Source organism: Chiloscyllium plagiosum, unplaced genomic scaffold (assembly GCF_037043375.1).
Source record: "Chiloscyllium plagiosum isolate Xiang-an unplaced genomic scaffold, Cpla_swu_hap1 HiC_scaffold_11, whole genome shotgun sequence".
NCBI lineage: Eukaryota > Metazoa > Chordata > Chondrichthyes > Orectolobiformes > Hemiscylliidae > Chiloscyllium > Chiloscyllium plagiosum.
In genome coordinates, this window is record NW_028270149.1 from 13835427 (window position 1) to 13847620 (window position 12194).

The following is a 12194-nucleotide window of genomic DNA, read 5'->3' on the forward strand; positions in this document are numbered from 1 at the left end:
ATGTTGGGAAGATGTTTCCATTGGCAGGAGCGACTAGGACCTGATGGCACAGCCTTAAAGTGAAGGGAAATCCCTTTAGAACAGAGGTGAGGAGAAATTTCTTCAGCCAGAGAGTGGTGAATATATGGCATTCATTGCCATCGAAGGTTGTGGAGGTCAGCTCATTGAGTATATTTAAGACAGAGATAGATAGGTTCTTGATTCTCAAGAGGATCAAAGATTATGGGGAGGAGGGAGAATGGGTTGAAAAACTTATCAGCAATGTTTGAATGACAAAGCAGACTTGTTGGGCTGAATGGTCTAATTTCTGCTCCGATGTCCTATGGCTGTATTGTCTTATGGTCATAAGGCTACAGTTTAGAAAGTCAGGGATTGACTTCTTTCATTAGCAGCAACACATATAATTTGAAAAAAAGGAAGATTTTTTTCAGTTGGTTATTCTGTAGTGTGAGTTGAAGCTGAACGTACAAATCAGTTGTTCGTATGAAAGGAGGAAGATAGTTTAGAATTGTTCACAATAGTTTAACTCAGTACAATGAGTTTACTAAAATTCACAGACCAGAGGTGTATGGTTGAAGCCCTGAATGGGTTACTTGAAGCTGAAAAAAATAAGATTCTGGATTAGTGGCGCTGGAAGAGCACAGCAGTTCAGGCAGTATCCAAGGAGCAGTGAAATCAACATTTTGGGCAAAAGCCCTTCATCAGGAATAAAGGCAGAGAGCCTGAAGCGTGGGGAGATATGCTAGAGGAGGGTGGGGGTGGGGAGAAAGTAGCATGGAGTACAATAGGTGAGTGGGGGAGGGGATGAAGGTGATAGGTCAGGGAGGAGAGGGTGGAGTGGATGGGTGGAAAAGGAGATAGGCAGGTAGGATAAGTCCGGAAAAGTCATGGGGACAGTGCGGAGCTGGAAGTTTGGAACTAGGGTGAGGTGGGGGAAGGGGAAATGAGGAAACTGTTGAACTCCACAATGATGCCCTGGGGTTGAAGTGTTCCGAGGTGGAAGATGAGGCGTTCTTCCTCCAGGCGTCTGGTGGTGAGGGAGCGGCGGTGAAGGAGGCCCAGGACCTCCATGTCCTCAGCAGAGTGGGAGAGGGAGTTGAAATGTTGGGCCACAGTGTGGTGTGGTTGTTTGGCGCGGGTGTCCCGGAGATGTTCCCTAAAGCGCTCTGCTAGGAGGTGCCCAGTCTCCCCAATGTAGAGGAGATCTAGAGAACAAAGTTTGGCTATTCTCCCTTCTTGTTGAACTGAATATATACTGCTGTAGAAAATTTTCCCAAACACAGTTGAAGAATACCCCCTTGTTGTTGCCCTTTTACACTAGTTGGAGATCCATAGATTAGACCGAGCAGTGTAATTGCATCCTTCTTATTCTGAAACTTCAGACTGATCAATTCTGAATTCTCTGAAACATTCCCTGCTTCTAGTAGTGCAGTGCTCCCCTCAACCAAAAATACCACCCCTCCTCCTTTCTTTTATTTTTCATCTCTTTTCTGAACATCTCACAGCCAGCAATATTTAACAGCCTGCCCTTTCTTGGCCATGCCTCTGTTATTGTGGCATTGCATTCTATATGTCAATTTGTGCCTGTAAAAAGTAGTTTAATTAAGTGTAATGAGTTTAGTAAATATTCCAGACTAGAGGTGTATAGTTGAGGCCCTGAAGAGGTTACTTGAAGCTGAGAAAATGTAAGTTCAGTTGTATGAAGGCTCCAGAAAGAGGCTATTGGATTCTCAGAGTGAAGGTTGAAACTACAGTTAAATTAAGACCTACGGGGTGCCTGTGATTCTGTAATATGAGTCTGTAACTCCTCAACCTTCAGTATTATCTGCGCATTTGCAAATGGGTGGTTTAACAATGATTTAGACTTCATTACTTTCTCTTGTCTCCCTTGAATTGGAAGGATGGTGTGAATCTTGAAAGGATTCAGAAAAGATTTCCAAGGATGTTGCCAGGGTTGGAGGGTTTGAGCTATAGGGAGAGGCTGAATAGGCTGGGTCTGTTTTCCTGGAGTATCGGAGGCTGAGGGGTGACCTTATTGAGGTTTATAAAATCATGAGGGGCATGGACAGGATAAATTGACAAGGTCTTTTACTGGGGTCGGGGATTCCAAAACTAGAGGGTATAGGTTTAGGGTGAGAGGGGAAAGATATGAAAGGGACCTAAGTAGCAACTTTTTCACACAGTGGGTGGTGTGTGTATGGAATGACCTGCCAGAGGAAGTCGTGGAGGCTGGTACAATTACAACAGTTAAAAGGCATCTGGATGGGAATATGTATATGAATAGGAAGGGTGTGGAGGGATATGGGCCAAGTGCTGGCAAATGGGACTAGATTAGATTGGGATATCTGGTTGTCATGGACAAGTTGGACTGAAGGATCTGTTTCCATGCTGTACATCTCTTCGACTCTCTGACTCTTGCTCTGACTATACCAATTAATTTATTATTTTCTGTTTTAGGGCTATCAGCCTCTCTCAACATTTCGCTCACCTTAGCATTAATTTCTAATCTTGTCTCCTAGCTCCCACAACCCTGGTGGATTAGTTTAAACCTTCCTCAACAGCACTAGCAAAATGTCCTGCAAGGAACTCAATCCTAGGTCTGTCCTGTACAATCCTGCCTGGCTTGCACAGATACTGTCTCCCCTGGAGCCAGTCCCATTGTTCCCAGAATCTAAAGACTTTCTTCCAACACCATCTTTCCAGTTACATTTTCAACTGATTTATGGTCCTATTTCTGTCCTAACATACACGTGACACTTGCAGTAATCAAACACTAACCCTAAGCCAAAAAGTAACCATGACCCTAAACCATAATGCTAACCCGAATGCGAAAACTCACACAAACCCTAACACTAACCTGAGCCTGAGCCTTAATCTGAATCCTTCTCTCTCCACTGGCTGTGAGTCTTAGGAATTCCTTGCCACAGAGATCTATGGAGGCAGAGTCCTTGTGTATAGGGGGAAAGGGCAGGAAAGTGGATGCAAGAAATGTTGGATTAGCCGTGATCCAATTGAAAGGCTGAATAGGTTCGAAGGGCCAAAGGGCCTACTCCTGTTCCTTATTCTCATGGTCTTATGGTTCAAGAATAACCTAGAGATCCTTGCTCTTTATAGTGCAGCAACTCTTTTAAATCTTGCATCAGAATCCACTGGGGTGTACTGTCATGTTGTCTCTTTGTCTGCCTCCTCCCCCTTAAATGGTTGCCCCAACTCCTCCTGAGTATTAAATGACTGGGTGTGGGAAGATCGTGTGTGTCCACTTTGTCCTTGTGAACAGCAATATCTCTTGCTTCTGGATCCAACTGTGTGACCTGGGATCTAGCAGCAACATTCATGTCTGCTGTCAGTTTCCACAAGCGTTGTTTCATTTTAATTTCATTTTGTGCGCAATTGAAGCTGTTCTCTTCACCAAGCTGCTGCGGAATCACTTGGACATACATTTAATTAGATTTCATCACTGGCAAGTCCTGTTAGAATTTCCTGAATTATTCATTCTTTCATCTTTTTTTTTCACCCTTCATTTCTGAGTCATAATTCCTTAGCTGATAACAGAACTCAGATCCTTGAAGTCTTCCAAGTCAGAATGTACTGAAAACAAAACACAAAGATAATGAGAAAAAGAATCAGACTGAATTCTTTCAAGCCAATACTGAATGGAATTGGACCTTCAATTGATAAACAATTGTCTTGAGAACCTGGGAATTTACTGAGTTGATGTTTATAGCAGTGTTTGTGATCAATCCAAGTAACAGCGTGTTAGCTCCAGACAGAACAGAATACTTGGCTCATTATCTTCTTGGATTGAGAGCTATTCCTAAAGCAAATAGAGCAATAGTGAGAGGTGGTGATGAAGATCAAACAGGTTATAAATCCCCTGCATCATGACCAATCATGACTTTAATTTGGAAAACGTCGGAAAATCTTTGCTGAGGAGTGTTGATTTGTCAACACAGAGACTACACACATCCAATTTGATTTTCATTTTCTGTAACTAGGAGATAGTGAGGACTGTAGATGCTGGAGAATCAAAGTTGATTAAGTGTGGCGCTGGAAAAAGCACAGCAGGTCAGGCAGCATCTGAGGAGCAGGCGAATTGATGTTTCAGGCAGGGCCCTGATGAAGGGTCCCCCTGAAACATTGACTCTCTTGCTTCTCGGATGCTGCCTGAACTGTTATGCTTTTTCCAGTGCCACACTTTATCGACTCTTCATTCTCTGTAATCCATCCTATGATAATAAGAGCTGTTATCAGTAATGTCATGATGAAGTTAGAACAACATAGAACCAGGAATAAAAGTGTTAGTGGACAATGGTTCAAAGGGAAATACTGGTGAGTAGATGTCAACGGTTAAGTGGGGCACAATAACAGGCTTGGCGGAGGTGTAGAGAGATGCGATATTATGATAATAAGGGATTATGCCTTTTCACAACACTACAAGTTCTGAAATTGTCTACTTGCAGTGAAAGCATTGGTGTCTCTAAGCTATGTGGCTGCCCATGAGCACAGCTGTTCTAAAGTTCCATACAGAACTATCAGCATTGGCATGCCAATCACAGCATTGGCTTTTGGTTTCAGAAGCCAATTCTATGTTCAGACCTTGGGGGCCCACCCAACTGGAAAGAAACTGCTCAAAAGGTCTAAGTCAAAGACAAAGGTCTCAGTAACTAGACCCCTCCAATGTTGCTCGGAGAAAGTGAGGACTGTCGATGCTGGAGATCAGAGTCAAAAGTTGTGTTGCTGGAAACCAGAGCCTCCAGATTTGCTGTCCATGTTATTGCAGCAACAATGGTAGCTGACGATAACTTCACTCTCATTACTGCTGCAGACACTGGGCCACAATCAGCTATTGTTCTGACACAATGCTGACAAACATTTAAGTGCAATTCTTCAGATATTGTGGAATTATTGTTTGGTGTACCTCTGGGGAATTAAGGAACAAAGTTGGAAGGTTGGTGAGAAAAACAGAAAAATAGAAGCAGGAATAGGCTATGTGATGATGAAATCTTGTGCTTTTAACCCCACAATCATGTGTTTTGGTTTTAGACGTCTGGTTGAAGAGGCAGCAAGGTCGAGAATTATCTGCAGCCTTGGGCTTATTTTGAAATTTTATTCAAAATTCCCTGCATATTATCACTAAATATTATGACACATGATAATCTTGAGATATACCAGGCTCTAATCTTACTATTGCTGAAAATATGTTGCTGGAACAGCGCAGCAGGTCAAGCAGCATCCAGGGAACAGGAGAATCGATGTTTCGGGCATAAGGGCTTATGCCCGAAACGTCGATTCTCCTGTTCCCTGGATGCTGCCTGACCTGCTGCGCTGTTCCAGCAACACATTTTCAGCTCTGATCTCCAGCATCTGCAGACCTCACTTTCTCCTCTAATCTTACTATTACCTTACTAAGAGACTATTCTCTGAAATCTATCTTTTATCTATGATTTATGTAAATGACCCCGCCTACACCGTGTTATTTATATCCAGTGAGATGTAGCTTTGTCACATCATTGCAATGTTCCTCCAGGGCGCTAAAATTCGAACACAATAACCTCCCCTTCCACTAAAATGCTTCCACTTCCAATATTGACTAACACCTATATGTATTCTCAAATGAATTCATTAGATACTTCTCTTTATGAACTTAACTGTATGCGTTATCCTTTTTAATTCGCATTCCTTCTCATATTTTTGACATGATTCATTTATGTTGATAGAAGGATCAGGAAAGCCAATGCATTGGAGAAATTGAAGCAAAGTTACTGTGCTTTCATTTTCCTTGCTGGCTTCTTTTAGTTCAGCAATGCTGAACTGTCTTACATTGATGTAACTGCAGGAATTTATGGGGAAGTTTGGATGTTCTTTTTTGTCATTAGAATTGGGATTAGATACTGATGTTATTTTTCAGAGAAAAGAATGATATTGTGCATCCATTGGCAATTGTTCCTCACATAAAAAATATGTTCCCCTGCAGTATTGACCTGTTCTTTCAGGTTCAGTTCAAAAGCATAAATACACACAATGGCTTGGAAACAATTTGGTTTGATGCTTGGTGTATTCTTTAGACAGTAGCAGATATTTGAGAAGTGAGCTTTTCTCCTACAATGGATATGTTATTGATATGAGGCTAGACAATTTTGTCTTCACTGATGTGGGACTTTGGAACCACACCTGTGATAAGATCATATTGCATTAAATTACTCAGGACTTCACATTTAAGTTGTCACATAGTGTATACTTCCCAGATGAGATGTCTGCCACCTCTAATCAAGTACTTTATTGTATTTACAGAAGTGAACACTGTACAATGTTCTCTGTTAAATGGAATTTTTGTTGTTGTAGAAGATTCAGTGATGGCAACACCATTTTGAAATCAAGGCGCAGTGGTTAGGTTGTCTCTTATTGGAGATGGTCATAGCCTGGCATTTGTATGGTGCAAATGTTACTTGCCACTTATCAGCACATGCCTGGATATTGTCCAGATTTTGTTGCATTGAACATGGATTGCTTCATTAGATGAATGCTACTGAACATTGTGCAATCATTGACGATTGTCCCCATTACTGAACTTATGATGGAGGGAATTAACGAAGCAGCCGAAGATAGTTGAGTTTAGGATATGACCCTGAGGAACTCCTGCAGAGATTTCCTGGAGCTGAGATAACTGACCTCAATACCCAGATCATCTTCCTATGTGCCAGGTATGTCTCCAACCAATGGGAAGTTTATCCCTGTGACGATGCTGCCCTTTTAACAGGGTTATTTTGTCCTTGGTTTTTTTTGGTTGTAGAAGCATAGGTACTAATTTGTCCGGAAGTGGTTACTTTAAGTAATAGCAAGGAATGGCCAGTTCTCCTAGTTCAGGTTTTTTATAGCATGGTTTCTTTTAGCAGGCAGTCAGAAACTGCTGGTAGCAGAGAAGCTGTTACTGTGAAAAATGGCTCCATGCTTCAACAGATGTTTCTTGCCCAACTCTTATGTCTGTAATCTCTCCTGATTGTCAGAACCTGCGATTGAATTTGCCATTTGCCAAGGGATGTGTTTTTGAGATGTTACAGAAATTGGAACAGCTCCTTCGTTAAGTTGCGATTTTGAGTCGGTTGGGTTGGATTGGTTGGCTGGTCGGTTGGGTTTCCAAATAGTTGTTATTCTAAATCCTGTTTACTTTTGTTCACGTTTCAACCTTAGTGTTAAAATAGATTCTGTTTTGCTTAAAGCCGAATATCCCCTTTACATTGTCTTTGAAATAAGAAAAAGTTAAGGTCTAAAACGCTGTTTAAAGTGTTTTGAACAAGTTTGGCCTGGTCCAATATCCATTGATTCCAGTTTTGCTAGGGCTCCTTGGAGTCACGCAATTGCAAAGTTTCAGCCACAACTTTAATTAACAAAGAATGCAACAAAGCAATTAAAACAGTTCAGTTCAAGGAAATCAAAAATCTATTATCATCCAAGTCAAGAAATAATCAACAATTTTAACAGTCTATCAACAATTGACTAACACAACAAAATTCACTGACATTAATGATTCCATCCAAAGATTCAACTCATTTGATGGATTAGAAAGTTTGCAAATGGGGAAGCACTTTTCCGAAGATTTCAAACACCTTCAGAACTGGGCACCAAATCCAATGCAAAAGTGCAGTTAGCAAAACTTTGTCCTACATGGGAAGCACACTAGATCATGTGCTGCATAGACAACTGATCCATGAGAAACAAATTTATGTTTTAACAAATTTGTAACAGCTTCTAATCTATATTCAAGAACAAATAAGACACCAATGCGATCATGCTTCAACACAAGATATCAATTCCCAATAGCATCTGTAGAAAGCTTCAGTAATGACTTACATGCCCTATCTGAACTACAATACTATTGAAAACTTACAATGTCCAGCACCATCCTCAGGTACAGAAGCAATCTGTGTCCAAATGAGCAAGTCCAAGGCAATATCTAGCTTTGTCTCCAGAGGTGGCTTGTAATATCCATGACACACAAATGCCAGGCAATGACCATTTCCGATAATAGACAATCTAACCTCCACCTCTTGAAATTTACTAATGTTACCATCATTGAATGCCCCACAATTAGCATTGGAGATTACCATTGACAAAACTCAACTGGACTCACCATATAAATACAATGGCTACAAGAGCAGGTCATAGGCTAGAAATATTGCAGTAAGGAACTGATTTCCTGACTCCTCAGAGACTGTCCAAGTTCTACAAGGTGCAAGTCAAGACAGCAATGGAATATGCCCCACCTGTCTGGATCAGTGCAGCTTCAAAAACACTCCAGGACAAAGTAACCAGCTTGACTAGCATCCACAAACATCCACTCCCTCCATCACTGTTCAGTAGCAGCAGAATGTACCACATGCAAGATGTGCTGGAGAAATTGGCCAAAAATCCTTAGAACCGGCAGCTTCCAAACCCACGACGACTACCTTCTGGCAAGACAAAGGTAGTCGATACATAGGAACACCATCACCTGCAGGTTCCCCTCCAAGCCACTCACCATATTGACTTGGAAATACATCGCTACTCGTTCAATGTTGTTGGGACAAAATTCTGAAATTCCCTCCCTATGGGCATTGTGGATCGATCGACACCATGTGAACTGCAGCAGCTCAAGAAAGCAGCTTACCACTACCTTGTCAAGGGACTACTAGGGATGGGCAAACCAGTGATATCCACATACCACAAGTGAACAATAAAATGAATTCTGTTGCATTTTTTGCTGTTTTACAAAGCCGCTTTCAATGTAAAGTTCAATTTGTTTTACCATTATAGCACGTTCAGTGATCTAAGTGAGGATTTCCTTTCTTCAAAATGACTAAGGAGTTGTTCTCAAATGACTTCAGTCAATAAAATTCATTAATCTTTCTGACTGTATCAAAGATGGCTGCTGTGACATTGTTCAGGTTGCTTCTTTTTCTGGTAGAGGCACTTTCATTCAAATTTGTATACACAATCGGACATTTTCCTTTTTCCCATTGTCTTGAGTGTTTCTCACTCAAACTATTGAAATCAAAAAGATTTAACTAATTTCACTGTTAGGCCTTTGAAACTTTGATTTCCACAAAAAGTTTATTCCTGACATTTTCGCCATCGATTGATTTATCTTGAGGTACCGAGCAGACAGCTCACTATCACTTTTGACAAGGACAACTAGGGATAGGCAACAGAAGCTGGACCACCAGCCACCTGTATCCCATGAGTTAATGAAGAAGTCTGTTCCTGAAGAGTTTTATTCACTTGTGTGTTGCTAAGTTTTCCATCAAGCAAATAATCTGAAGCCGCTGACTGACTATCGAGCTTAGTTTTTCAGGGATTTGTCTCCAAAGGATCAAATACATTTTGGGTTCCCAGTTATTGACTTATTTTCATTAGACATTGATGCAAATTTATCCCCTTGGCTGCTTGTGGGCTTATATTTCTCTGACAGCTGTTTTCACTGCCTTGACAGCAAGTATCCCATACTACTGGCTGTAAAATGCTTTTATTCACTTGCAGGTGTTACAACACGGAATAAACCCCTCTATTAATTTAAACCCAACACACAGAGAAGCTCACCTTTGCCACAATCTGTTAAATGTCGAGAGGCAAAGAACTATCCCAGGTTTCACTATTTAAAGTAAAAATTAACAATTTTATTTTTTACATCCAACAGAGAACATTAAAACACCAGCTATGAACCACTCCTTTCTCTTAAACCTATCTTTTACCTCCCACTCTACAGTACTGGTCCAATAAAAAAATCCTGATTAAGATTTTACAAAAAGAAATAATCACATTTCAAAACTAGTCAGCTTTGCCGATTCTCTTTTGTAAATTTTCCTCTATAGATTCTCTCCCGGCCTTGATGTTCTGCTGCACAAACTCCACACAGACAGATATGTTTCAGAGAGTTCTTCAGCTAGTGGTCTACATTTATTGTTCTTTGGCAGTTCTCCTCCTAACTGTTCAAAATGTCCGGTTTTATGCCCCAAAACATCAGATTGTTTGATTAGCTTTAATATTATTAAAACATTAAATTCAAATTTGATTGCAGTTTGGTATCATAGAGCATAATGTAAACTGATTGGACAGAATTTAAATTTGTTTTTTGTTTCATGGCAACCCATCTGCTGCTATTTGTTTCAACCAAGTGTTACATTGTTACCTTGTTCAGGACTCTCTGTGCTTTGTCAGTCCTTGCTAGCTTTTCAATTCTCTTAAAGGTACAATACATCGCTACACCTTCATAACACAGGATAGGAGCAAATTACTGCAAATGTTGTAACCTGTACTGAAAACAATACGTGCTTGATATCACAGTGCGTCAGGCAGCGTCTGTGCAGAGAGAGCCAGCCAACATTTCGAGTCCAAATGACTCTTCATCAGAGCTGGCATGAAGTGTGCAGGGGGCAGCATCTATTTTATGGTTTGGGCAGGGATGGTGGAGTGCTGGGGGAGAAAGGGTCCTGATAAAGCAGATTAAGTGATCGGAATGTGAGAGTGGTGACTCTGTGGGAATTTTATGTTCAGAGAACCTCCTTCACAGCAGCTGTTCAGCTCTACAGCCCTTCTGGCTTCCAGCTGATCTTCAATGTATACCAACAATGTTCTGAAAGAGTGATTGTCTTTGAGTTCTCCCCTTCTCCAAACAACCTAAGGTCTATTTCTTGATTTCTTCTGCTGCCATAAGTTTGTAAGGTCACACATTTTGCCATGAGGCTTTGTGCTAATATCTCAGAGTTTTGGTTTAAGACAGACTGGTTGAGGAGAAGACCAGGTCAAGAATGCTTTATTGCAATGCTATTCTTTGAAGTCTATATATCTTCCACCTTCTATCAGACTCTACCCATTGTGTGCAATTTTTGGTCATTGTGGATCAATTTTGCAACATCATTGCAATGTTACTTCATGGACTGAAACCTATACTCAGCGGCTTTGATCTCAGAATATGACTGAACAGAAGAACTAGGAACAATTGTAGGCCAGTCAGTACATCATTTGGTAAGATCAAGGCTGATTTGATTGTGGGCTCAATTCTGCTTTGCTATTTGTGCTCCATTATTATCAAAAACGGATATGTCCACCTTTGGACATACCTGGTGAAGAAAACTTCTTTGGTAGATTTGTACAGAACAATGGTAGCCAAATGGTCCATTGTACCAGTGTTGAGTCATTAACTGAGTCAGTATCACCAATGACTTAAGTCTTTGCTGATCTCGATTGGATCTTTTGGATTATCTTTAGATTCTCGTGCTAGCTTGCTAAATCCCTTCAAAGCCATACTTCATTCCATATCCAATTTGATTTATTAACAATTGGATTACTGCTTTCTTGATTTTTTTGGGATTTTCAAAAATGCTAACATCTGACTTTAAACTTATTTGACTTTAAACATTCGAGGCAAGATGTGAAGCATTTCCAATCCTTTGAACAAACCATAATTTGAGCAGACTCAAGTTAATATTATTTTTTTCAATCTACAAAGCACAGATGTTAAACACATAAACCGCGACAGCTGGCCAGCATCATGGTAGATTGGTAATAGATTAAAGTCAAGATGAAAAAGGCACAATCAATTGTCATTCTCTCAGATCAGCAAAAGGGCAGAGGACTCTCGAATATATATTCCATCAGCCTTAAGATTATTTTCACTTTCAATTTAGTTTTAATTAAAAAAGGCTTCTCCTTGACAAAGTTTTCACCTCAAAATATAACACGTCTGCTATGTTCTGAGAAAGTGAAAAGAGGAAAAGAGGAAAAAACCCAAAAGGAAACCAGGTTTCTGTGAAAATGCATGCAAGTCCCTTTATACTGGAAAACATAAAACTTGACACAATTTTTTAAATTGATAAAGAATGTATTTCATTGGATTTTCTCTACGCTTCAAATAACGTTTCTAGAGAAACTCAGTAGAAATATCCAGCAAATCCACTTTAATTAGGCATTTTACTATCTTCCAACTGAAAAATTGAGTTCAACAACTTTTAAAAGATAACTTAGAATCTCATTTCCTTGCGCTGGCAATGTAAAGTAAAATTGGGGAAGTTAGGAAATACTCAGCAGGTGTTGGGTTTGAACATTTGCAAGAAGGATACCGGACACAAGTGGCTTCATTGAGAGGTGCTGCAAAAGCACAGCAGGTCAGGCAGCATCCGAGGAGCAGGAAAATCGACGTTTCGGGCAAAAGCCCTTCATCA